Genomic DNA, 27,427 nt, shown 5'->3' on the forward strand with positions numbered 1-27,427 from the left:
TGGGATGAAAGCAGGGACGGGCTGGGCAGAGGGACAAATGCCCCCCGGGGCCGATCTGATAGTAACAGTGCATGGCTGCCGGGAGCTTCAGCGATGCTGTACAGTGCATGAAATCACCTTCCTTCACTATTTGTAAGATGCTGTCATGATGCGATCACGGGTGATTTAACGTAAGGTGCCACACGGAACCAGGCGACCCCGAGCAGGGACGTAGCATTCTTTGTTGCGCAGGGTGACATTAGCGCCTATTTCACTGGGATCCTTGGATCCACATTTGCACTGCAGAAACCTAAAGCTCCCAAATGTGACGCTCTGTAGCCCCATCCTGGATGGAGTAATGGAGTAAAGATGCGCATGTTCGGCCTTTGCTCCATTCATCGTCTATGGGACTGCCGGCAATAGCCGCGCGCTGTACTCCACAATCCTATAGATAAAGCATGGGGCGGAGGCTGCATGTGTACACCTGAGGGTCACAGGCACAGGATTTTTTGGCACATGTGTAGGGAAGGTGACCTGACGGACGGACGGACTAGTCAGAGTGAAGAAAGATAGGTTTGCACAGTGTAGGTAGGAGACAGTGATTACAGTGGGGAAACAACTAGAAAAGTGTAGTGGACGTGCAGTACCTTGGGATGACCATTAGATGGCAGGGTGGAGTGTGAGCAAAGGACTTTACAGCAGCTTAGGGCTTTAGAAACCGTTGGTCATGGGGGGCGTGGTGACAGTTAGAGTGACAGTTTCAAGGAACCGGGGAAGTTATAAATACTGAGGGAGGGTTCCAGAAAGTTCCAGTCCCCAGGGGGAGCCCAGGTGACAGGAGGACTACGCTAGTCTGTGTGCCCTGAGGAGAATTCGACCAGGGGGACTGAGGAGAGGAAACGTCAGGGGGGTGGTCCTGACAGGGAAGGACCGCAGCAGAGACAAGGCTCTGGGTGGAAGACACCGTATGTGTTACGACGAAACTGACCAGTAAAGTGCTGTTGGTGTACGGGCCTAAGGCGGCCACAGTAACCGAGCTGTCAGGATTGTCACAGTGTGAGACGGGACGTGACGTATAAATACGTCCCTAGTGTAACATACGGTGTTGGAGCGGCCCTGAACACGGAGGGCAGAGAGAGATATCGCGGTGTACCGCGAGGACCGTCAGTCGGACGGTGAGCAATAAACTTGGACCTGTTGCACCCAGAATCTGCCTCATCGTGTCTCTGTATCATCTCTGCGCGGTAAGAAGTGGGACCACCCCCTATTACCCCCCAGCTCGGCCCACCGACACTACATTTGGCGTAGTCGGCAGGATCACCGCCGCTAATACATCATCTTCTGCAGCAGACCTGCCTCAAAAAAATGGAAAAGGACTTAGTCTACTCAGTCTGGAATATAATTACCGGTGGATTACAATTTGTTTACCAGTGGATTATAAATGAGGAGTGCAGTGACGAATCTGTGTGGCCAGTAGAGGATCCGGGGCGGTACCAGAGACAGTGCAGTATGGCAGCGCTCCTTCAACGCAGAGGTGAGGTCCGGGTGTTCGCAGTAGTTCCGAATGGATTGGGACCCCCTCCAACGTACCCCCGTGGACAGCAGTATGTGTCCGGAGGCCGACGTTTCCAAGCATTGGACCCTGACAGGTGGGTGGAGAGGCCTGCCAACGCTCCACCCCGCAGAGGGAGTGACACCGAAGAAAAGCCTGGGAGCGACTGTTTGGCGCCCTTCGAGTGCTGCCCAACGGACGGTATGAGATGCTGCAGGTGTCGGGGCATCGGCCGCCTAGAGTGGCAATGGCGGCGAGAGATGGAGCTGCACCAGAAGTCATCTTCAGATTTACGGGCAGGCAGCGGGATGCTGAGCCGGGGAGCGGAGCCTGAGGGGAGTCAGCGAGAACGGCTGCCACCAATACCAGCAGAGGACTTCTCAGCGGAGCCCCCGAGTCCGGAGGGAAGGCCCGCAGGACAGTGGAGCAAGGAACGGAGGCTGCGGGGGAAACTGCGTGATGATGAAACGGAGGCCGCAGCGCCGGGGAAGGTGAGAGTACCCCCGGCCCTACCAGTGCCTCCGCAAGCGGCCCCCACCATTCTGCTGCAGCACGCGGCCCCCTGCGCACCGGAAGGCCTAGTTACCACGGGCACCGTGGTGTATGCAGAGCTGAGCGAGGTCCCCGCTCATATCCCCGAACTACCCCGCCCGGAGTCACCAGTGCAGAGCTCACCCAAAGAAGATGCTGCTGCGCTTTCCCTGCTAATAGCAGCTGCATTGTTGAAATCGGCCATTACTCCGGCTCCGTTGGAAGTAGTGGATGCGGCCTGTCCTGAGGCCGCGGTTATGCCGCTGCTGGAGTCGGCTGCGACTGATTTAGCGGGCCCTGTGATTCCAGCCCCCGAGGACCCGGTTCTCCCCATTTGCCACCTGACCCCAGCGGCTGCTGGGCCGCAGAAATCTTCGGCCGTTTCTGTCTTGCGGTCTTTTTCAGCGGAGTCCCGCCCACCGGACTCCAGGGCCCGTGCTGTACCCTCCGTGTGGGAAGCGGAGGTGATCAGGAAGAAAAAGGCCCGGGAGCAGGAAGTGTGGAACCTGCTCCACACTCAAGGAGAGGCCGTCATGGAAAAGAAGAGGACTTGAATGGACACCCTCAGTATCCCCGTGGAGCCCTCACCTCTGTCCATTGAGAGTGGTATAGACTGTCAGGAGTTCGATGCACCGTTGTGCAGATTATAAGGACAGTTGCATTTAGAAAAAAGTTTTGTTGTTGTTTAACTGATGCAACTATTTTCTCTCTCTTTCTTTCTTCTTTCTATGTTCTTTATATACGAAAATATGTTTACCTGACAGAACGGGGATACGGAAAAGTGGAGGAGTGTCCAGGTCCAAGGAAGGGGGGGAGGAAGAAAGAGGAAATGCAATGTTATGTTATATTTTGGTTTTAAAAGCAAGAGAAAATGAAAAAAAAAAATTATAAAAAAATGGGTACTTGTGCTATTATAAAGTTGTTTATTGTATGATATGCCAAAGTAAAATGCAACAGGTCCGGGTAAGGGAAGGTCTGCGGGACCAAAGGAAAGTGTGAGATCCGGTAGGGATCTAAGAGTTGAGGAGGTCTGGGAGACCGGGACGCCGACCATGACATGTAATTGAAAGAAGGAAAATGAGTTGGAAGACGTGAGAAAGACAGCCGTCCTAGGTCAGGTCCCCCGACACCACGGACACCCCTGAAGAAGGAAAGGCGGGCGCCGGCAATGATCTGGTAGGTGAGTGGCCTCGATCATGGCGTACCGGATAGTGAAAGGTAACAGTAGGGGAGAGTAGGGGAAAGATACACGCCGTAGAGAGAATACGGGTGTACCTTGCCCAATTTGAAAGACGTTGTCATGTGGCGTGCGCGCTGGTGAGTAGCAGTAGGCTGCTCAGAGCATAGTGCTCCCAGTATAGTTCGGCCCCCGCAGATAGTGGGCTTGGCTCAACTTCTGGTCCGACAACAGAATGTAGGTGTAGATTCAGAACGACGAAGGCAGGGATGACGATTGTCGAGGACGACAATGGACAAAGGAAGGAGGAGTGTAGGGAAGGTGACCTGACGGACGGACGGACTAGTCAGAGTGAAGAAAGATAGGTTTGCACAGTGTAGGTAGGAGACAGTGATTACAGTGGGGAAACAACTAGAAAAGTGTAGTGGACGTGCAGTACCTTGGGATGACCATTAGATGGCAGGGTGGAGTGTGAGCAAAGGACTTTACAGCAGCTTAGGGCTTTAGAAACCGTTGGTCATGGGGGGCGTGGTGACAGTTAGAGTGACAGTTTCAAGGAACCGGGGAAGTTATAAATACTGAGGGAGGGTTCCAGAAAGTTCCAGTCCCCAGGGGGAGCCCAGGTGACAGGAGGACTACGCTAGTCTGTGTGCCCTGAGGAGAATCCGACCAGGGGGACTGAGGAGAGGAAACGTCAGGGGGGTGGTCCTGACAGGGAAGGACCGCAGCAGAGACAAGGCTCTGGGTGGAAGACACCGTATGTGTTATGACGAAACTGACCAGTAAAGTGCTGTTGGTGTACGGGCCTAAGGCGGCCACAGTAACCGAGCTGTCAGGATTGTCACAGTGTGAGACGGGACGTGACGTATAAATACGTCCCTAGTGTAACATACGGTGTTGGAGCGGCCCTGAACACGGAGGGCAGAGAGAGATATCGCGGTGTACCGCGAGGACCGTCAGTCGGACGGTGAGCAATAAACTTGGACCTGTTGCACCCAGAATCTGCCTCATCGTGTCTCTGTATCATCTCTGTGCGGTAAGAAGTGGGACCACCCCCTATTACCCCCCAGCTCGGCCCACCGACACTACACATGTAGTGCACTTGTTTTTTCCATTGATGTCCTTGGGACAGGTGAAAGAGATCAGTGGTAATAGTGGGTATGTGGTGCAGTATATGTGAGTCTATAGGACCCTCCATGTATCTCTACTGTTTGTATGATGTTGTATAACTGGTAGGACGTGTTTTGCCTCATTTATATGTTGATGGGTCATAATAAAGACGACCTCTGCTAAGGCCTTTTCCACCATAATCGGAGTTGGTGGTTTTGGAGGTAGGAAGTGGTAGATGCTAAACAAGTGATAAGTAAATGGTTGAAAAGAAAAGGGGAAGACAGGGCGCTTCCAATGCGTAGGTCTGTATGAAAAGTAGATGAGTGCACAGCAAGTGTTAGGCTCACCTGATAGGGTTGTGAGAGTCACAACACCTATAATCACATAAAACAGCTGCAGCAGTCTGCACGAGGTCCAAGGACTTGGTACAAAGAGAAGGCTGGTAGTGCAATAAGAGACTGCGCTGCTGTGGTAGAATTCAAGATATCTTTATTGCCAACGCGTTTCTTGAGCCAGTCGCAGCTCACTTCATCAGGGCATCAACACCGACAGAAGAGGCTCCTATTCAACAACAATATAAGGGCCCTTTGTATCCATTAGTTTATCATAATGCACAAAGATACCTGCTTTGGAGCTGGAGGTGGCCCCCTGACCTCTTGGGCCCCAGTGTGGCTGTACAGGTTGCCTCAATGATACGTCCACCCTTGGGTTGAGAGATAAGGAGAAGGTGATGGAAGTGAATAAAGCCCCCTTTACATTTAGCGATGCACCAGCGATCCCGACCACGATACGACCCGATCAGGATCACTGGTGCATCGCTAAGTGGTCGCTAGTGAGCTGTCACACAGGCGGATCTCACAGCGATGTAGCAGCGGTCGTTACTTACCTTTCAGACGTGGCGATCCTGACGTCCTACGTGTCGCTCGCCTGCGCCAGCAGGAAGCGCCCGACGAGAAATGGAGCTGCACGATCTCGCGCGATCAGCGACAGACAGCGGGGGAGCCGGTCGGAGGTAAGTATCACACATAGTGATATCGCTGCTGCGTCACAAATTGCTAGCAATATCGCTATGTGTAAAACTCCCTTAAGTCTAAAATTGACCCACAAGTCGCGTCATTACTTACATTCCATGGTGCGGTTTGCAATTAATCATTCAAATCAACAGGAATATCCTTCTAACCCAAGTTTAAAAACACCTGTGAACACCTTCAGTCTGCATTCACCATCCAAGAGAAATGGACAGATGTTTGTGGTGTCCTCCTAGTCGAATCCTAGTTGATTCAGTTTCTTTCTTATCCCTTTTATCCCTGAAGCAGGGACACTGTTTAAACCTTTTTAATCCATTGACATACAATGTGTCTTGGTCACGTGTGACTGGATACACCGCCTCCAGCAGGACAAATTTAGATGACACGCGTGACCCTGGATACACCGCCTCCAGCAGGGCGAATTTAAATAATAGAATGTGCAGCCGGATACACCGCCTCCAGCAGGCGAATTTCAGTAGTACACGTATGTCTGGATACACCGCCTCCAGCAGGCGAATTTCAGTAGTACATGTATGTCTGGATACACCGCCTCCAGCAGGGCGAATTTCAGAATAAAGGGGAGAACCGGGAAAACAATTACAATGGTGGCCGCCCTGCAATAGGGAACGGGGACGTGGAGACCTCCTGCACTCCCCTGAGTCAGTGTCTCTACACTCCTATCGATCCCTAGGCCGGTTCCGCACCGGGCGCCGATCAGGATACCTGAAATCCCTTGCTCGCCCTGAACCAATCTCTTACTAGTGAAGTGGACGGTGCAGAAACTAATCCCACCACTGCACTAAAACACACACTGAGGAAAGTGACAAACAGGGAAACACCACTTAGCTTTGCTCTGTTGCTAATGCTCCAAGCAACAGAGTCTGACACCTGAGTGCATCTTTTCCTCCAACCGAATCCAACACCTGAGTGCAGCTCTCCAGCAACAGAGTCCCGCATCTGAGTGCAGCTTTACAGCAGCAGAGTCCAGAATCTGAGTGCAGCTTTCCAGAAACAGAGTCCAGCATCTGAGTGTAGCTCTCTTCCAGCAACAGAGTCCAGCATCTGAGTGCAGCTTTCACCATAGCTGCCACTTCACCAAGCTTTGCAAGAACTCCTTGCTGACACCATAGCTGCCGCTCCACCAAGCTTTGCAAGAACTCCTCGCTGACACCATAGCTGCCGCTCCACCAAGCTTTGCAAGAACTCCTTGCTGACACCATAGCTGCCGCTCCACCAAGCTTTGCAAGAACTCCTCGCTGACACCATAGCTGCCACTCCACCAAGCTTTGCAAGAACTCCTCGCTGACACCATAGCTGCCACTCCAGGATTCTGACTGAGCTGCCAGGAACTCTCTCTAGCTCCTTCCTTCACCAAGGATGGTTGGAAAACACCAATATCACCAACAGTCAGTGAGAACACATGACACACCTTTATAGTTAGGAGCCAGAGTCTGACACCTGTTAGAGATTCATGTGCAATAACGCTCACCACCACCGGGGGCAAACTAGAACAAAAGACACCACTGTGCAATAACCCCAATGACCACCAGGAGCAAAACCAACTCCAAGCAACCAGCTCAAAGAAAAAAATAGGTTACTTATTCAAAACCTGTCATATCCAACCTGGATCATGATACAATGGATGTAACTCGGAAGTACACCATCCGTCATCCTAGCCTCATAGATCCTCATAGACTTTATTGGCTGAGTCTTATCCTCAAACTCTGATGAGAGTAGAATGTCCTGAGACTCGCAGACTGGAGACATAGACTGATATGGGAATGGCTCAATGAAAGTCTATGGGTCCGAGAAGAAATGGAAGCATTAGGATGTGTCACACGGATGTGTGAATGTAGCCTTAGAGAAAGTATCCAAACCATAGGGCAGTGGACCCTTCAAGAAATGTTTTTCGTGCAATGTGGACCTGTTGGGTCAGGGATTCTTGGCAGGTGTACAGATTCTGTGAGGGTAATATATGATGACTATTTGTTTGTGTGATTTGATGTCCATCTCCCTCCTTAACTATTATTTAAAATTTCCTAATAATTTTATTTCTGGGGTTTTGGTTACTGTGGGTAGGATGTGGTATCTCTAAACATGACTGTTCTCTCTTCCACTTCCTATTTCTCATGGTCCTAAACTTGTTTTTATGTTCAAAAAAAGCAGCTTTATGATAAGCATTTATTAAAAAATCTCCTACTGTGTGGTATAAATGTGGCACCCCTGAGGGTCCAGTCGCCACAGAGGTACTGAACCTCACCCAGAGGTGTGGTATCCCACAACCAGGTAAGGTGGAGACACCCGACCATCATTCCAACACCCACATCCCACACACCAGTATTGTAGCAGAGCACCCTTTATGGCCCCTGCTTGGAACACGAAGAGTGCTGGGAAGTGGGCGGAGCATAGCTAGAGAGCGGGAGAAGGGTAGAAAGCAAGATTAGATTCCCTCTGAGGGAGGGAAGGAGAAGGACGGATCTGCAGCAGCTCTACAGATTAGCGGCTGCTGGACGGATTGGATATAAGGAAAGTTCCCAAAAGGAAAGAAGGTTCTTCTGGGACACGGCTGGAGCATACTCCCCGTGGGTCCCTTCGCCACGCTTACTAAAGATCAGATGGAGGAAGAAACTCGTCGCAAAGGGTCACGGCCCCTAGCCTAGTGAGCGTACCTCAGGGCGTTACTAGCAAGCTGATAGCTTTGGTTACTTTATGGACCATCGCCCCAACCACGGTTAGTCCAACTGGAAAGGCAGCTACATAGGATCACAGAAACGGAAGATTTCATGTTGTCTGACAGAATTCGCAGCTGCTGGCCTGGGACGTTAACTGTGAAGTGCTGGAGAGGAAGAAAGGAGTTAAAGCAACATATTGTGTGGAGATGGCCAAGGAAGGTACATACTGACGGGGAGAGCTGGAAGGGTGTACTTCATCTTATTTGGAAGTTGTCTGGACCCCTCACCTGGAGAACACAGCACTGAAGCGGCACCTGTACTGCAGACAGACTGAGTAAAGCCTTGGAACTACATGCAGTTGTGTCATCTACATTATTCCTTCGTCTTCAACTCAGCACTGCTACATCCTCCACTCCACTCCACCTCACCAGCTACAAACTCATCTCAACTGCCCTGGGACTACAGCTCTACCTGTGGAGAGCTTCTACAACTCGACTGCACCACAACATTTGTCCCAGAGAAGCAACACTGGTCACTCTGACGAGAAACCACAGGTGGCGTCACGAATCACTACATAATTTTTATCCCTAATCAACACTGCCATTTTACATAACCTCCTGGGGCCACGGACCGGGTCACTGCCACTGTGACATATCCCTTTAAGACGACCAGCCCGGTACCGAGTATCCCACGGCCTTTGGGGCGCGTCATATACAGCTTAGAATCAGAACAGTGTGTCTCCAAGGTTACAGACTACAAGCAAACCCAGTGTAGTCTGGTGCCACAGTCTTGAAGCTGCATTTACACCGGACGATAACCAGTCAGATTCTAATGCTAACAGCTCAACATTTCCGATAACTGTGTAGTGTGAATGTGATGAGTAACTGAGCCATGTGTCCAAAAATGCTTGTTCACCATGTGTGAAATCGTTTAGGCGAACTAAAAAATTCTCTATCAATGTTTAAAAATTGGGTAACGTAAGTGGAGAATGTTCACTCGTCAAACAATTTGACCGGAACAAAGGAGCAGAGGAAATTCAAGTTCTAAATATGTGTAATCGTGATCCAAGCCAAAAAATAATTCCGGAGCAGTTGGAGAATAGGAATCAGTGATCACGGTCCAGGATATTATGACGTAGCGATCATTATTCCACCGTTTCACTCCCGACTCTTGTCCTGTGTAAATACTTGTCTGACAACATTTCCTTGCGTGAGTTACAATCATATAAAGCCTTAGCGCCTTCCTGAAACGGGCAATTTCCATTTTTGTTTTTTTCTCTCTTCTTCCAAGAACCATGACTTTTTTTTTATTTTTCAATCCACATTGCCATAGGAGTCCCTCTTTTTTGTGGGATGAGTTGTATTTTTCAATTACACCATTCATTTTACTACGTAGTCAACTGGAAAATGGGGGAAAAAAATCCAAGTGCAGTGAAATTGTGAAAAATATGTAATTCTAACATTGTCTTTTGGGAATTATTTTTAGCACATTGAGTGGAAAAAATGATCTGGCAATATGATTCTCCACATCAGGGCTCACTCCCACGTGAGATGAAATCAGACGAATGCAATTCGATTAAAAATCAGTTTGTATTCGCACCAATGTTATTCTATCATTATGTGTTCAACTGTGATATTTTTTCCAGCTCGGATCGGATCACGATCGGACTGCGATTGAAATTGGAAACCGGCTCGCATCCCGCAATACAAGTTAATGGGTGCGAGAAAAAAATCTCACTGCACTCAGACCATGCGAGTACTGTCCGATTTTTAAACATCAATGTCCTTTGAAAAGCCGGCAATTCATGTGCTGTCTATAGTAAAATCACAGCAAGACCTGATAGGAAAGAATAGCTAGATTACATACAATATACAGTATACACATATAATAGAAAGATATACAGATGTCAGTGATGTACACAATTAGTACAGTGTGTGCAACTTACTGTACATGTATTTAATTATTAAAAGATTATTTTTCTGAAAAAAATGGCATGGGCTCTGGCGTAATTTTCTTAACCAGCAGAGGAAAAGCAGATGGCTGGGGGCTGATGGTTATAGCCTGGGAAAGGGTTAATACCCATGGAGCTTCCCAGTCTATTTACATCAGCTCACAACTGTATACTTAGCCTTTACTGGTTATTAAAATGGGGGACCCCAAAAAAATGATGTAGGGTCCCCCTATAATTAATGACCAGCAAAGGCTAGGCAGATAGCTGCAGACAGATATTAATAGCCTTGGAAGGGACCATGGATCTTGCCCCCCCCAGGCTAAAAACATCAGCTCTCAGCTGCCCCAGAAAAGGTGCATATATAAGATGTGCCAATTTTGGCCCTTAACTTCTATCTTCCCACTTGTCCTGATGCGGTGGCAAGTGGGGTGATAGCTGGGGGGGTTTATGTCGCCTTTGTATTGTCAGGTGATATCAAGCCCAGAGGTTAGTAATGGAGAGGAATAAAGTCCTTTAATTGAAAGAATGACACAGACTCTTTTAATGAATCTTAATTATACAATACTTGCGACATCACCAATAGCAGTGAAGCAATTGCTCCCTGCAAGAGAATTGAAACAGCAAACAATAGTCCTCACCTGTCAGCTAAGAAGATGATAATCCATTTGTCCCACGACGAGTCTAGCTCTGCTATATCTAGATGGCAAGCTGCATGGTTACATGATGTGACCATACAGCCTGCCATACAGCAGAGACACTGAGTGGCATCTGCTTAATTTTATATTTTGACAGTTCAGACTTTTCTGGATGCTGCAATACCACATATGTATATTTTTTCCTTTTTTTAATATATTTATTTTTAATGAGGAGAAAATGGGGTAATTCAAACTTTAGGATTTTGTTACTGTATTAATTAGTTTCTTTAGAGGACACAAACCTGCAATTCCTGCCATTTTCTAAGAGCTCACAGGACTGGCAACGGGGCAGAAACACTCACTCCTGTTATAAAACTGGCAGGAAAAAACTGTTTTCTCATAAAGGAGCAGCTGTGAGCTCATGCTGTTTCATCTATATGCTCCCCCTGATTTGGAGCAACTGACCATGATTTGGAGCAGCTCTACATGGTAGGGCACAGCTATTACACAGTCTACAGCAGGGGCACTTTTATAAGATTATTTCAGCACAAAAAAAAACATTTTTCAACACATTCAATTGTGGAATTTATTTGTACTATTATTCCAAAATCTATTAATTAAAATGTACTTTGATGGTAAAACCTCGTTATGGTTCGTTTACACAATCAGATAATTGTATCAACAATCAACTGTTATGAGCTCATTTTCTCCTTCACCTCTGATGTCCGATGAACTCCCTCTGCTGGTGAAGGGAGGTAGTGAAACTGATCTGGATGGGAGAGACTTGTCATCGGATCAGGTGGAGTGTGATTGGACATCCGGAATCTCTGAGTGGATATAAGGCTGCCGATGCCCTGCTGGGTTGCTGGTGATACCTCTCTGTTCAGAGCTCTGGCCTCCAGTTTATTCGAGTCTGCTAAAGCGAAGTTTTGCTTTTCTGTTTTTGCCATGAGATTTTGTCTGTTTGCTTAGTGTATGTGTTCAGCCTGCCCTGGCTAGGACAGGCTGAACTCCATTTTTGTCTCTGATCAGTTGCTCTCTTTTGCTCTGTCTTCAGAATATACCTGAGTGCTGATGTAGTGATTTTGAAGTCTAGTGACTTCAGGGCCTGTTTTTATCAGACGTGTTGGACATTATTTTTGGCAGGGTTTTTCGCGTGATTGCAGACAGCAGCTTTTCTGTCCTGTCCTATCTAGTTAGTGAGGGCCCCATCGTTTGCTCAGCCTGTCTTTCTATCTGTGTTTGTGCTTTCATCTGTTTTCACCGTCAATACATGTTGGGGGCTGCCTATTGCTTTGGGGTCTGCTCTGGGGCAGTTTAGATTTCCCCTTTCTTTCTTTGGGTTTATTTAGCTCTCCGGCTGTGATCGAGGGGTCTAGGACCACCGTAGGAACCCCCCACGGCTACTGTTAGTTGTGGTGTATAGGATCAGGGGTGTGCAATCCGCTAGCTACCAACCTCTCGGTTTTCTGGACTTAGCTTGTATTTTTGTTTTTTCCTCCTCCGGTGACTCATTCATAACAATCAACGATGTGATCATAACTCTCGGCAAGCAAACAATGTCTGACAAGTGTTTACCCAGGACGAGACTCATGAATGAAATGGTTGTGATAGTGATTGTCACATTGTAACATCAATACATTAATTCATAAAGCATTGCACAGACATTTACGTTGATTTGGTACAAAGTAAATTAATAGCAAAGTGAAACATGATTCTATGATCACGAATATGTCCAAAAAATAGAAATCAGCGCTAGACACAAAACATTAACATCAGGGAGAAAATAAGATCTGCCAGGGCTAGGAGGGAAAAGCAGTGGCGGCGTTCAGTAAATGCCGTACAAATAGATAAAGTTTAATAATAAGAAAGAAAAAATTACAGCACTCACCGAGCTGCATAAAAAACCTTCATTTACAAAATAAGTGCATATCATGAGAGAGAGTTACATGGTGTGGAACTGGGTAACAGCTGTTTCACGTTCACTTACGAGTCATCTGACCCAGATTCATCTGACTCAGATGAAGCATACAGTGGGTACGGAAAGTATTCAGACCCCTTTACATTTTTCACTCTTTGTTTCACTGCAGCTAATTGGTCTGACTTGCACTGTGAGCTGTGACGTGTTACATAGACAGGTGTGTGCCTTGCCACAATTCTGTCTCTGAGCTCTTTGGCCAGTTCCTTTGACCTCATGATTCTCATTTGGTCTGACATGCACTGTGAGCTGTGAGCTCTTATATAGACAGGTGTGCGCCTTTACAGATCAAGTCCTATCAGTTGAATTACACACAGCTGGACTCCAGTGAAGGAGTAGAACCATCTCAAGGAGGATCACAAGGAAATGGACAGCATGTGACTTATATATGAGTGTCTTAGGAAAGGGGCTGAATACTTACGACCATGTGATATTTCAGTTTTTCTTTTTTAATACATTTGCAAAAATGTCTAGATTTCATTTTTTTTTCAGTCAAGATGGGGTGCAGAGTGTAGATTAATGAGAAAAAATGAACTTTTTTGAATTTACCAAATGGCTGCAATGAAACAAAGAGGGAAAAATTTAAAGGGGTCTGAATACTTTCTGTACCCACTGTAAGTGAAGGTGAAACATCTGTTACCCAGCCCCACACCATGTATCTCTCTCGTGATATGCACTTAATTTGGAAATAAAGGAAAAGTCTTTTTCTCCGCTTGGTGAGTGCCGTAATGTCTTCCTTCTTATTATTAATAACGAATATCTATTTGTTTCCATGCTTCATCTGCTACTCAGCCATTTATTGGCTTGGAACCCGATCAATCTTATTTAGGACTTGAATTTTTTCTCCTCCTTATTGTCGGTCGAATCGTTAAAAGAACGAACAATTTCTATTTTCATTACACAATTTTTGAAAGTTGAAAGAACTTTTCCGCTCGACTAAATGATTTGACACAAAAAGAAGAAGCGTTTTTGAACACATGGTTCAGTTGCTCAATGCATTCACATGACGCCAGTACCGTGAAGGATGGGTCGTTAATGTTAGAATCTGACGGATTATCGTGCCATGTAAATGCAGATTATCTGCCTCCTGTTTCATGGCCTATAGGGGCAGAGGGCGTGAGCTCACACCCAATCTGAAGAATCTACAGACAGTAAAAGAGGAGGCAGATGTAACAAAGTCAGAGGAAGACATGGCTGCAGTATCAGACTACAATGGGTACGCGTGTTGTCTGTAATCTTGGAGACACATCAATCCGCATATGAGCTGCATCCTCAAAAAAGGTTGGAGGCTACACAATCCTTAACTCCTTCTCATACTAGGTACAAAACCAGAAAATCTGTAACACCAATGTCCTTGTCCCTCCTCCCAGCAGGGACGCCAACAAACCCACCGCCCCAGCTGTGCGGCTGTGTTCACATTCCCTGCTGTGGCTTCCTGGGCCTTCGCATGTTGCTAGCGGTGTACCTAGTGCATGCTCTCCAATTCTTTAGGGCCCCATTACATTTAGCGATGCAGCAGCGATCCCGACCACGATACGACCCGGTCAGGATCGCTGGTGCATCGCTAAATGGTCGCTAGTGAGCTGTCAAACAGGCAGATCTCAGCAGCGACACAACAGCGGTCGTTACTTACCTGTCAGACGCGGCGATGATGACGTCCTCCGCCCGCATCCACGCGTCGCTCGTCGGCGCCAGTAGGAAGCCCAGCAGGAAGCCGCCGATGAGAAACGGCCCAGGACGTTCTCGCGCGATCAGCGATAGCCAGCGGGGGAGCCGGTCGGAGGTATCACATGTAGCAATATCGCTGCTGCGTCACAAAATCGGTGACGCTTTAGCGAAATTGCTAGCGATATCGCTATGTGTAAAGCCCCCTCAAAGGGGCAACAAGCCTACTTTGGAAATTCCTCAGCCAATAGCTGGGAGGCATCAATATATAAGGCACGCTCCCCAGTAAGGAGGTGCCTGAGCAACGCTCCCACCTTAATTTTGTTAGTGTTGTGCAACTAGTCAGTTGCCAGTATACCACAAGACGGGGTGACAATATTGTACGGGAGTTTTGATTACAGAATAAATACCAAAAATTTTTTAAACTAACCAGAAAAAACTAATAAAATATAATTCATCTTTATTAAATAGCAATAATAACATACAGACATATCATAAAAACTAAGTTTAAAAGGAGATTGTTTTTCCAGAGATAGAAGTGGTCAATCATATACACACAAAAGTGTATGCATGAGTTTATAACTATTGGGATAAGATGATAGGTATTTCAATCAAACAATACAAAAATCTATGTAAATCATGCTAGAATGTAGACAAAACAGGCACATGTTAGATACTGTGACTCCATCTGGTGGTTACGTGCAAAAGTGCAATAATGAGGTAAGTAAAAAGTACCTATCAGGTTTAAATATATAGATTTAACGGTGATCGCAGTGTTGTTTGTGATCACTTTTATTCAAAGAATAGCGGCAACCGCAAAAAAAAGTCATATTTACCATTTATTTCTCTCTCTTCGGATATGATCTAGCACATCAGAGGAGATTAAATGGGGTCCCCCGAGCCCCCCTGATACATGCTATATCCCCCAGTCCCTCTGGCTGTGTACCCCGGCCCTCGGTGTCTTCTTCCGTGAAAAAAATGGCGGGCGCATGTGCAGTGCGCCCACCGAGATCTGCCGGCAGGCATCCGGTAACAATAGATTTTTATCATTGGTTCATTTTGATCACTGTGATAGACCTTATCACAGTGATCAAAATAAAAAAAGATAGTAAACCACCCCCCTTTATGAACCCCCTTAGTTATGCAAAAATAATAAAATAAAAAAAATTGGATTTATTTCCATTTTTCCATTAAGGGTAGGGTTGGGGTTGAACGGCTTATAGTTGGGATTATAGCTACGGTTAGGTTTGGGCTAGGATTAGGGTTGGGCTAGGATTAGGATTGGGGTTAGGGTTGGGGCTAGGGTTAGGGTTATGGTTGGGGTTATAGCTTGGGTTAGAGTTGGGCTACGGTTAGGGTTGGGGCTAGGGTTAGGGTTGGGGTTATAGTTGGGGTTATAGCTAGGGTTAGGGCTGGGGCTAGTGTCAGGGCTGGGACTAGGGTTAGGGTTGTGTTGAAGTTAGGGTTGTGGTTAGGGTTATTGTTAGCATTGGGATTAGGGTTATGAGTGTGCTGGGGTTAGGGCTGTGTTAGGGTTGGAGTTAGTATTGGCGGGGTTCCACTGTTTAGGTACATCAGGGGTCTCCAAACATGACATGGTGCCACCATTGATTCCAACCAATTTTGGGTTCAAAAAGTCAAATGTTGCTCCCTCCCTTCTGAGCCCTGCCATCGCCCAAACAGTGGATTTCCCCCACAGATGGGGTATCAGCGTACTCAAGAGAAATTGCACAACACATTTTTTGGTTCATTTTCTCTTTTTACATTTGGGTTGGGGCTAGGAACAAAGTTGGGGTTAGAGCTAGGGTTAGTTTTAGAGCTGTGGCTAGTGTTGGGCTAGGGTTAGGGTTGGGGTTAGGGTGGTATTAGGGTCAGGGTTGTGGTTGTGGTTAGGGTTGGGATTAGGGTTAGGCGTGTGTTGGGGTTAGGGTTGGGGTTAGGGTTATGGTTGTGGTTAGGGTTGGGATTAGGGTTAGGGCTGTGTTAGAGTTGGAATTAGAATTGTTTAGGTACACCAGGGGTCTCCAAACGTGACATGGCGCCGCCATTGATTCCAGCCAATTTTGCGTTCAAAAAGTTAAACGGTGCTCCTTCCCTTCTGAGCCCTGCCATGCACCCAAACAGTGGCTTTCCCCCACATACTGGGTTTAGGTGTACTCAGGAGAAATTACTAAACAAATTTTGTGGTCCATTTTCTCCCGATACCCTTGTGAAAATAAAAAAGTTTGCTTCCAAATTAAATTTTTTGCGAAAAAAGTAAAACGTTCACTTTTTCCTTCCGCATTGCTTTAGTTCTCATGAAGCACCTGAAGTGTTAATAAACTTCTTGAATGTGGTTTTGAGCACTTCGAGGGGTGCAGTTTTTAGAATGGTGTCACTTTTGGGTATTTTCTGTTATATTGACCTCTCAAACTCAGTTCAAATGTGAGGTGGTCCCTAAAAAAAATGGTTGTGTAAATTTTGTTGGAAAAATGAGAAATCGCTGGTCAACTTTTAACCCTTATAACTTCCTAACAAAGAAAAAGATGTTTCCAAAATTGTGATAAATATAAATGATTATTTCATTTTTTTTGTAAATGAGCAACTTTACCTTTCACAGTTCAGCTTAAATAATTTGATGTCTTTATCCTTATTATTTGGGTTGTGATGATTGGGTGAGACCATATGATGTATGGGCATCATTTTGATATTTTTACTAAATAAGTAAGAATTAGATGACATCACAGTTCAATTTTTGATTTTATCACACACGTGGATCGTGGACCCATTGTGCCATGATCCAGGATTATCTTGGCGTGGCATGGCGAAGCGGCTCTCTGGAGTACACTAGAGCTCCTTACTGCGAAGTTAGGCTTGCGCTGCAGGTAGCCACCTGGTACCACTTCTGGGCAGAACCAAGTACTGCAGTAGCTGACCCCAAGGGTCAGGAATCGCAGTGATGGAGATGGACTGAGAGTCACTGGCAAGACATTCTGGTACAGATAGTGTGGATTTTGGTCCAGGTACCACCGAAGCAGCTTCAGGTTCAGGTACCATCTGTGAAGCTTCAGACTCAGGTACCACTGGAGCAGCTCCAGGCTCAGGTACCACCTGTGAAGCTCCAAGCTCAGGTACCACTGGAGAGGCTTCAGGTTCAGGTTCCACCTGTGAAGCTCCAGGCTCAGGTACCACTAGAGCAGCTCCAGGCTCAGGTACCACCTGTGAAGCTCCAAGCTCAGGTACCACTGGAGCGCTTCAGGTTCAGGTACCACCTGTGAAGCTCCAAGCTCAGGTACCACTGGAGCGGCTTCAGGTTCAGGTACCACCTGTAAAGCTCCAGGCTCAGGTACCACTGGAGCAGCTCCAGGCTCAGGTACCACCTGTGAAGCTCCAAGCTCAGGTACCACCTGTGAAGCTCCAAGCTCAGGTACCACTGGAGCGGCTTCAGGTTCAGGTAACACCTGTGAAGCTCCAAGCTCAGGTACCACTGGAGCGGCTTCAGGTTCAGGTACCACCTGTAAAGCTCCAGGCTCAGGTACCACTGGAGCAGCTCCAGGCTCAGGTACCACTAGAGCAGCTCCAGGCTCAGGTACCACCTGTGAAGCTCCAAGCTCAGGTACCACTGGAGCGGCTTCAGGTTCAGGTACCACCTGTGAAGCTCCAAGCTCAGGTACCACTGGAGCGGCTTCAGGTTCAGGTACCACCTGTAAAGCTCCAGGCTCAGGTACCACTGGAGCAGTTCCAGGCTCAGGTACCACTAGAGCAGCTCCAGGCTCAGGTACCACTAGAGCAGCTCCAGGCTCAGGTACCACCTGTGAAGCTCCAAGCTCAGGTACCACTGGAGCGGCTTCAGGTTCAGGTACCACCTGTAAAGGTCCAGGCTCAGGTACCACTAGAGCAGCTCCAGGTTCAGGTACCACCTGTGAAGCTCCAAGCTCAGGTACCACTGGAGCGGCTTCAGGTTCAGGTACCACCTGTAAAGGTCCAGGCTCAGGTACCACTAGAGCAGCTCCAGGCTCAGGTACCACCTGTGAAGCTCCAAGCTCAGGTACCACTGGAGCGGCTTCAGGTTCAGGTACCACCTGTGAAGCTCCAAGCTCAGGTACCACTGGAGCGGCTTCAGGTTCTGGTACCACTAGAGCAGCTCCAGGCTCAGGTAACACTGGAGCGGCTTCAGGTTCAGGTACCACCTGTGAAGCTCCAAGCTCAGGTACCACTGGAGCGGCTTCAGGTTCAGGTACCACTAGAGCAGCTCCAGGCTCAGGTAACACTGGAGCGGCTTCAGGTTCAGGTACCGACAGAGCGGTTTCGTTCTCAGGTACCGCCGATGCAGAAACGCAAAGTGTACAAATCTCTAAATGCCTCATAGACTGTAAGCTTGCGAGCAGGGCCCTCACTCCTCTTGGTATCTGTTATAATCTATGTGATTATTGTTATGCTGTAATGTCTATTGTCTGTACAAATCCCCTCTGAAATGTTAAGTGCTGCGGAATATGTCGGCGCTATAGAAATAAAATTATTATTATTATTATTATTATTATTATTATTATTATATGCCACAGTGCAAAAGCAAAAAATAATAAAAATAATCACCTGGTCCTCAAAGTCAAAAAGGTCAGTCCTGAATGGGTTAAATGAGAATGTTCTTCATTAGAGAAATAATAGAATTTTAAGAGGATGAGAGCAGAGAGCTGCGGTATACCACTGCACTTATGTCCGCACTGCAAGGTTGAGCTCAGCGACACCCACATATGTGTCAAACCATAAGACAGTGATCGGTCGCAGCTACACAATGCCATACAGCATGGTGGAAACAAACACCAAAATTACCTGCACTCTCCAGTCTAGACAATGCTCTGTGAGCTAAATATATCTGTAGTGCAAATCTTTCTGCTAGCGTGCTACGATGTATCAGTCTGCAATCCAAGCTGCCAGTCCACAGAGCATTGCCTAGGTGGGACACAACTGTATTTTCTTTGTATTAGAGAGCAGGACCGGCCATGTTCATGTTTACAGCCTCTGAACCAGAGTGTTATTTACTGACAGCAAGCAAAGATTTATATTCGTCTACACAGCGACTAAGAGTTACAGAAAAGTGCTAACACTTTGCCACTTTGTGGAGCTGGAAGTTTATGTTCTATTTTCCTGCATTGCTGATACAGGAGAACTGAAGTATTTACACAACAGCCTGAAATGCGTTGATGTGAGAGAGACCCCTAGCTGCCTTCTCCATTCTAGGTAATAATGAGGGTCTTGTATATGGGACACCAATATTAATACATTATTCTCTTATCAGTTTTCTAAAAGTTGTACATTCAGCGCATCTTTTCATCCATTTACCAAATTCACTAAAAACACTAGAGCAGTAATTCAGTAATAGAACCATGTTCAGAACATAATTACAGCACCAGAACAAAGAAAGTGTATAAATACTGCAACACGAACAAGCTCAATTTATAAACACAGTTCAAGAATTAAGATTAGTACATAAACACAGTAAAAGAATAGAAAGTACACAAATACAGTACCAGAAACAAGATCAGTACATTAATACTATACCAAAAACCAAGCTAAAACACATTTAGACTACTGGTAAAAAGCTCGGCACCAGAACCAACTTCAGTACATAAATACAGGACCAAAGCCAACATCAGTATATAAATACAGCATCATAACCAATCTCAGATTACACATATAGCAACGGAGCCTAGCTCAGTTTATAATTACAGTTCCAGAGCCACATTCAATACATAGAACCCCAATTTCACAAAAGTTGCTAAGCTGCATGGGCTCAGGATTACTTTCAGAAAACATTTTAAGTGAGCACAGTTCACCGTACAATCCACACTCCTAGTTAAAGCTCCATTATGTAAAGAAGAAGCCATATAGCAACACAATCTAGAAACACTGTCATCTTCTCTGGGTCAAATTTCATTTATGATAGACAGAAGTAAAATGGAAAATTGTTCTGTTTTCAGATAAATCAAAGTGTGAAATTCATCATGAAAACCACGAATGCCGTGTCCTGTGGACTCAAGAGGAAACGTATAATCCAGCTTGTTATTGAGGAGATGGATCTTCCAACTTGTTATTGAGGAGAGGGACCATCTAGCTTGTTATCGAGGAGACGGACCATCCAATTTGTTATCTAGGAGATGGACCATCCAGCTTGTTATTGAGGAGAAGGACTATCTAGCTTGTTATTGAGGAGATGGACCATCCAGCTTGTTATTGAGGAGAGGGACCATCTAGCTTGCTATCGAGGAGACGGACCATCCAATTTGTTATCTAGGAGATGGACCATCCAGCTTGTTATTGAGGAGATGGACCATCCAGCTTGTTACTGAGGAGATGGACCATCCAGCTTGTTATTGAGGAGAGGGACCATCTAGCATGTTATCGAGGAGATGGACCATCCAATTTGTTATCTAGGAGATGGACCATCCAGCTTGTTATTGAGAAGGACTATCTAGCTTGTTATCGAGGAGACGGACCATCCAATTTATTATCTAGGAAATGGACCATTCAGCTTGTTATCGAGGAGAGGGACCATCTAGCTAGTTATCGAGTAGAGGAACCTTCCAGCTTCTTATCAGCGCAAAGCTCACATCTCTGATGTATGGGAGATTTTAGTGCTTATGGCAGGGGAAGCTGACTCATGAGAGGTGCTATCAATGTTGAGTGTTATATAAAGAGGATAGAATACTATCTGCTCCATCCAGAGAACGTCTCTCTTTTGGGGAAGACCTTGAATATTTCATCCAGACATTGGTAGACCACATACCTCAGAAAAGTCAGGACATGAGACACATTTACCATTGTAATAAAAACGAACACATGGGCCATGCACATACAGTGAACAAGTCGGTAAGACAGTGTTCACACCACCAAGAAACTGGGACACAGAGAAACACGGTACAGCAAACGTGAAAAAATACTCTGCTGTAAAAAAAATTCCAACAATGAACAGCAAGTGCTAGTAAAAAGATGATAACAAAACAGGGTATTTAGTTGATACGGTTTTTTTTTGCAAAAAATGTACGCTAAGCCACACTACCAACGCCAAGGTATACTGCTCAGAGCAGTCCTATCCAATGTATTTAAAACCTAACCATGTGAACAGTACCTATATGAGCAGGGTTCAGAGAGGTAATGTCTGATGTGGGCATGCTGTGTGAGACGGCTTTATACGTGCATGGCCCACATGGGAGGTGTGGAAACCTCCCAAAGACTTATTTGTTATACTTATATGTTATCATCTTTTTACTAGCACTTGCTGTTCATTGTTGGAATTTTTTTTACAGCAGAGTATTTTTTCACGTTTGTTGTACCGTGTTTCTCTGTGTTCCACATTTACCATTGTGCAGCTTTCAGTCTTTTTTTACCGCAGTCTATGAACAACAGGGATGTTAGGAGACAATTGCTGGAGTTTTGGAAAAGGAACTTTGTCTGATGTCAGATTCTTGCTGCTTCTCAGTTCAGCGTCAAACTCTGACTGCGGCATTTAACATGCAATTCCGGCAATCGCGCCGGAAATCCTCCCACCTGTGACCTCCGTCACTTGATCAATACCTAAAAGTAGGGGCAAAGTTTTTGGCATTACTAGGTCACTCTTGTATCTACAAGCCTGAGCCTGGGTCACCTTAAAACCCTGTAGGCTCTGTGTGTTTGCAGATGTGCTCAGCCCCCGTCTTTTGTGGGAGATGAATAGCAAAGCTAGATAGGCTAGTGTTAAATCCCAGCTCTACAAGTTCTGATTAGGTACACCTGGCTGTCTCTGCATATAACCAGGCTATGTGTTCACCTTAGTCAGTCAGCTGGGAGAAGCTGACCAGACTGGATGTGTCATGGAGCTGGAGAGAGAGAGACAAGCCAGGATCTCTCTGAGGAGAGTCTGCACAGGCCGTGTAGACCAAACATAAAGTCTCAGTGGTTGCTATGGACAATAGACGTTTTGTTTGACCAAACTAGGGCTAGCTCAGCCGTGCATGATTAGCCAGGGTCTATTTTGCTTTGTTAGCGCCTGGACAAGGCTAGAGAGTTTGAGCTTATGGTTTTGTTTTTTGGTGCTGTGCAACCTGAGGAAATAAACTTCACGTGGCTTTGAGTCGAGAATCCAGTGCTTGTGTGAACGCTGCCTAATCCCTACACACCATACACACTCCAAATAATATCAACATAACAAGCCAATTTAACCCCTTAGTGACCGAGCCAATGTTTACTTTTCTGACCACTCTCACTTTATGAGGTTATAGCTCTGGAACACTTCAACTGATTCCATTGATTCTGAGAATGTTTTTTTCATGACATATTGTACTTCATGTTAGTATTAAAATTTATTTGATATGACTTGCATTTATTTATGAAATAAATTGAAATTTGGCAAAAATGTTGAAAATTTTGCCATTTTAAAACTTTTAATTTTTGTGCCCTTAAAACCAGAGAGCCATATTGCACAAAATAGTTATTAAATAACATTTCCCACATGTCTACTTTACATCAGCACACTGTAGGAGCGATTTCTCATTTTTCCAACAAATTTTATAGAACCATTTTTGTTAGGGACCATCTCATATTTGAAGTGAGTTTGAGGGGTCAATATCACAGAAAATACCCAAAAGTTACACCATTCCAAAAAGTGAACCCCTCAAGCTGCTCAAAACCACATTCAAGAAGTATATTAACCCTTCAGGTGCTTCACGAGAGCTAAAGCAAAATTTACTTTAGACCCAAACTTCTTATTTTCACAAGGGTATCAGGAGAAAATAGACCACAGAATTTGTTGAGCAATTTCTCCTGAGTACACTGATACCCCGTATGTGGGGGAAAGCCACTGTTTGGGTGAATGGCAGAGCTCAGAAGGGAGGGAGCATCATTTGACTTTTTCAGCGCAAAACTGGCTGGATTCAATGACGGGCACCATGTCACGTTTGGAGACACCCTAATGTACCTAAACAATTATAACTCCAACCCCAACACAGCCCTAACCCCAACACACCCATAACCCTAATCCCAACCCTAACGACAACCATAACCCTAAGCACAACCCTAACCCCAACACACCCCTAACCCTAATTCCAACCCTAACCGTAATCCCAACCCTAACCACAATCATAACCCTGACCCCAATACCACAATAACCCTAACACAACCCTAACCCCAACCTTGTTCCTAGCCCCGACCCTTACCCTAGCCAATCCCTAACCCTAGCTCTAACCACAATCCTAACCATAACCCTTGCCTCAACCCTAACCCTTATGGAAAAAAATACATTTTACATTTATATATATTTTTGTTATGAATGGGTCACCGAGGAGAAAAAAGCAAAACAAGCTAAGTCACAGAAAACAGAGAGGTTGGTAACTATGCAGGTTGCAGATCCCTGATCTTACCACACAACTAGCAGTAGCCGTGGTGCGTGCCTACGATGTTTCTAGACGCCTCGTCACGGCCGGAGGACTAAATAAGCCTAAAGCAAGAAAAAGGAAAACTAACTGCCCCAGAGCAGACCCCAAAGGAATAGATAGCCCCCACACATGTATTGATGGTGAAACAAGATGAAGGCACAAACACAAGCAGGAAAATAGGCTGAGCAAATGATGGGGCCCAAACTAACTAGACAGGAGAGGAAAGGAAAGACACTGTCTGCAACCTGCAAAAAACCCTACAAAAATCATGTCCAACACTTCTGATAGCAAAATTAACCCTGAAGTCACTAGACTTCTCCCACTATATCAGCACTCTGAAATATTCTGAGACAGAGCAAAAAGAGACTGAACTAGTAAGGGACAAAAAGCCATTTGGCAAAATACTGATAAATAAGAGTGGAAATTCAGCACAGCCCCCAGCAGGGGCTGGCTGACCACACCAAAAAACTGAATAGAGCAACAAAATCAAGTGTGAACATTAGCAGAAAAGCTTAGCTTTAGATGACTGGAACAGAGCTGAAAACCAAGAGCTGACAAGCCAGAAGGAATCACCAGCAACTGAATAGGATGTCGGCTGTCTTAAATCCAATCTGAGACTCCTGAGATCCAATCGTCATCCTCATTCTCAGGTGACAGATCTACACTGATCAAATCAGCCTCTCTACCTCCTGTCACCACCAGAGGGAGTCTGGAAGGAGAACTCACAACTGGTGAACCAGAGAATGAACTCACAACAGTACCCCCCCTTAAGGAGGGGGTCACCTAACCCTCATCTATGCCACCAGGCCGATCAGGATGGGCCCGGTGAAAAGCACGAACCAATCTATTGGCATGAATATCGGAGGCAGAGACCCAAGAATTATCCTCCTGACCATAACCCTTCCAACATATTTTATTTTTATCTAACTAAGGGTAGTTTTATTTACTTTTTTTTTTTAATTTCTCTCTCCTCTGGTATGCTAGATCATATCAGAGGAGAGAGGAATGAATGGGAAATTAGACTTTTTTTTGCGATCGCTGTTATTTGTTGAATAACGGCGTTCACAAAGACTGGGGATGGTAAAAACTGACCTGAATCATGTTCTCCGGATGTTCTCGGAGATTTTCTGATGCTGTAGGGTGTTATACCATTATTGCTCAGCGACGGCGCTGAGGAATAAGGCTGGAGTCACACACAACCATTAAAAAATCGGTCCGATTTTAACGGTACGAAATCGCACACAGATTTCTTGTCCAGGGATCTGTCTGTCATCCCATTTTCCGGGGATGAACCGATTTTATTCGCATCTAAGCATCAAATTGACATCCAATGCCTGATGCTTTTTCTTGTTGACCTGGAGAAGTCTTGCGATTTAATCGCAAGTCACACGTGTGGTGCGTTTTCAATGCGATTTTTAATCGCATCCATAGACTTGCATTGGCGAATCCGATCTGAAAATCGGTGACAATCGCAGCATGCTGCAATTGTCTCGGTCTGAGGACCGAATCCGATAAAAAAACGCATGATGGGAGCAGCACCATAGAATAACATTGGGACGAATGCAATGCGATTTTTTATCGCATTGCATTCGTCCGATTTAATCGCTAGTGTGACTCAGGCCTAAGGCCTCTTAACTGCCGCTGTTAAAAGGCGTATCAGCGGTCAATAAGGGGTTAACCCTACATACCACCATACACAGCATAAATTATATAACCAAACAAAAATGTATACACCATATGAAGCCTAAAAAAATAACATCTAATAATGCCTAAAAATAATCAACATACGGCACTGAAATAATACCAGAGCGCTGACATAGCACGTCTCTTAATTAATGCCTCAGTATAAAGGCAAATAATGCCACCATACACTCCAAATAATATCACCAAAATGCTACAGTGCTAAATAATACCACCATACACAGCTTAAATGATATAACAAAAGAAAAAAATGTATACGCCATACAAAACCTAAAAAAAAAATCAAATAATGCCTAAAAATTATCACCATAGTGTACTGAAATAATACCAGAGCGCTGACATAGTACATCTCTTAATTAATGCCTCTTTATAAAGCGTAAATACTTCTATAAAAAGGCCAAATATCACCATACACTCCAAATAATATCAAAATAACGAGCCCAGTTACTACTGCAGTGCTTAAATAACACCAAACATCGCTTACCTAATTATACCGTTTAAAGACTGAGGATCTGATCCATTATTGCATTTGCTCCTGTTTTGTGTCGATCTTTTGGTGTTTTTTGCCTTTTTTGTTTACACCAAATTCTTTTAATCATTTGTGCCTCTATTTTATGTATATTATTTTTTTTTAGTCCATTACTGTTTGTGTGTTTTAGAGCTTCCACATGTTTTTGCCTTATTCATCATTTGTGAATTTTTAAAAAAGTCACAAAATCTGTCGCAAATGTGCTCTAGTCTCCCCCTGGAGGGTTTTTATGTGTTGCAGAATTTTTTTTTTATTTTTAGATGCAATTTTTGCAACACTTTTTGCAAACACATGCATCTTTTTGCCCTAAAAAAGTTGCAAAAATGGTTAAAAACAGAAAAAAAAACATAATTTTTTTTAACTTTGGCAAAATTCATGAACTGTGTGCTCCATCTTGATGAATTTGGCACAAAAAACTGCAACATATTCCACAACTTAACCCCTTCACCTCCGGGACATTTTCTGTTTTGTTTTTTTTCATTTTTGTTTTTCGCTCCCTTTCTTCCCAAAGCCATAACTTTTGTACTTTTCCTGAAATATGGCCATGTGAGGGCTTGTTTTTTTGTGGAACAGGTTGTACTTTTGAACTGGTTTTACCATGTCATGTGCTGGAAAACGGAAAAAAAAAATTCCAACTGCGGTGAAATTGCAAAAAAAGTGCAATTCCACAATTATTTATTTACTTATTTTTTTAACATGATCACCAAATGCTAAAACTGCCCCGCCATTATGATTCTCCAGGTCATTACGAGCTCATAGACACCAAACATGTCTAGGCATCTCACGATCATGTGACAGGTTCGTTATTGGGCAGAGTTAGCGACGCGCTTTCGGCACGATCATGTTAAATGCCGCTGTCAGACATGTTAACAGCCACGGGTGGATCGGCTGCAGCCTGGACTTCCGCTTCATGATCGATTTGTCCATAGGCGGTGCTAGTGATGTCAGCGTTGATTGGGCGCCGGCGTCATGTGTCACAACACTTAATAAGAGCCCTGGGGCGAGCGAGTGGGAATGGCGCTGGCACAAGAGGTGATTATATATCCTGAGATATATATATATATCCTGAGATTTGAGTCAGTCATTCCTCACCTGTCATAGTGATATAATGATATGTTCTGTATTAGTTTCTATGGAGAATAATACCACCATACAGAAATGAAATAATGCCACCATGCAGAGAGTAAATAAAACCTCTATACATGACATAAATAATAATACATGTAGAATAAATAATACCACCATACAAAGAGGAAATAATGCTACTATACATAAAATAAATTATACCGCCCTGCAGAGAATAAATCAAAATACAATGCATAAAATAGATAATACTACCATACAAAGAGTAAATGATACTACTATTCAGAGGATAAATATTAGCACTATACATTAAATAAGTAATAACGCCATAAATAGACTAAATAATAAAATCCTATAGAGACTAAATAATAGCACCATACAAAAATTAAATAATACCGCCCTACAGAGAGTAAATAAAAACACTGTGCATTAAATACAGCTCTGGCAAAA

General features: G+C 45.1%; 1 protein-coding gene across 1 annotated transcript in view; it reads right to left on the reverse strand.

Moving 5' to 3' along the window:
- The window catches only part of LOC141091562 (uncharacterized), a 96,965-nt gene that overhangs the window by 68,442 nt on the left and 1,096 nt on the right, over nucleotides 1-27,427 (reverse strand). The window lies entirely within an intron of this gene.

Source organism: Dendrobates tinctorius, unplaced genomic scaffold (genome assembly GCF_039654945.1).
Source record: "Dendrobates tinctorius isolate UK_male_01 unplaced genomic scaffold, ASM3965494v1 ptg000054l, whole genome shotgun sequence".
In the NCBI taxonomy this organism is placed as follows: Eukaryota; Metazoa; Chordata; class Amphibia; order Anura; family Dendrobatidae; genus Dendrobates; species Dendrobates tinctorius.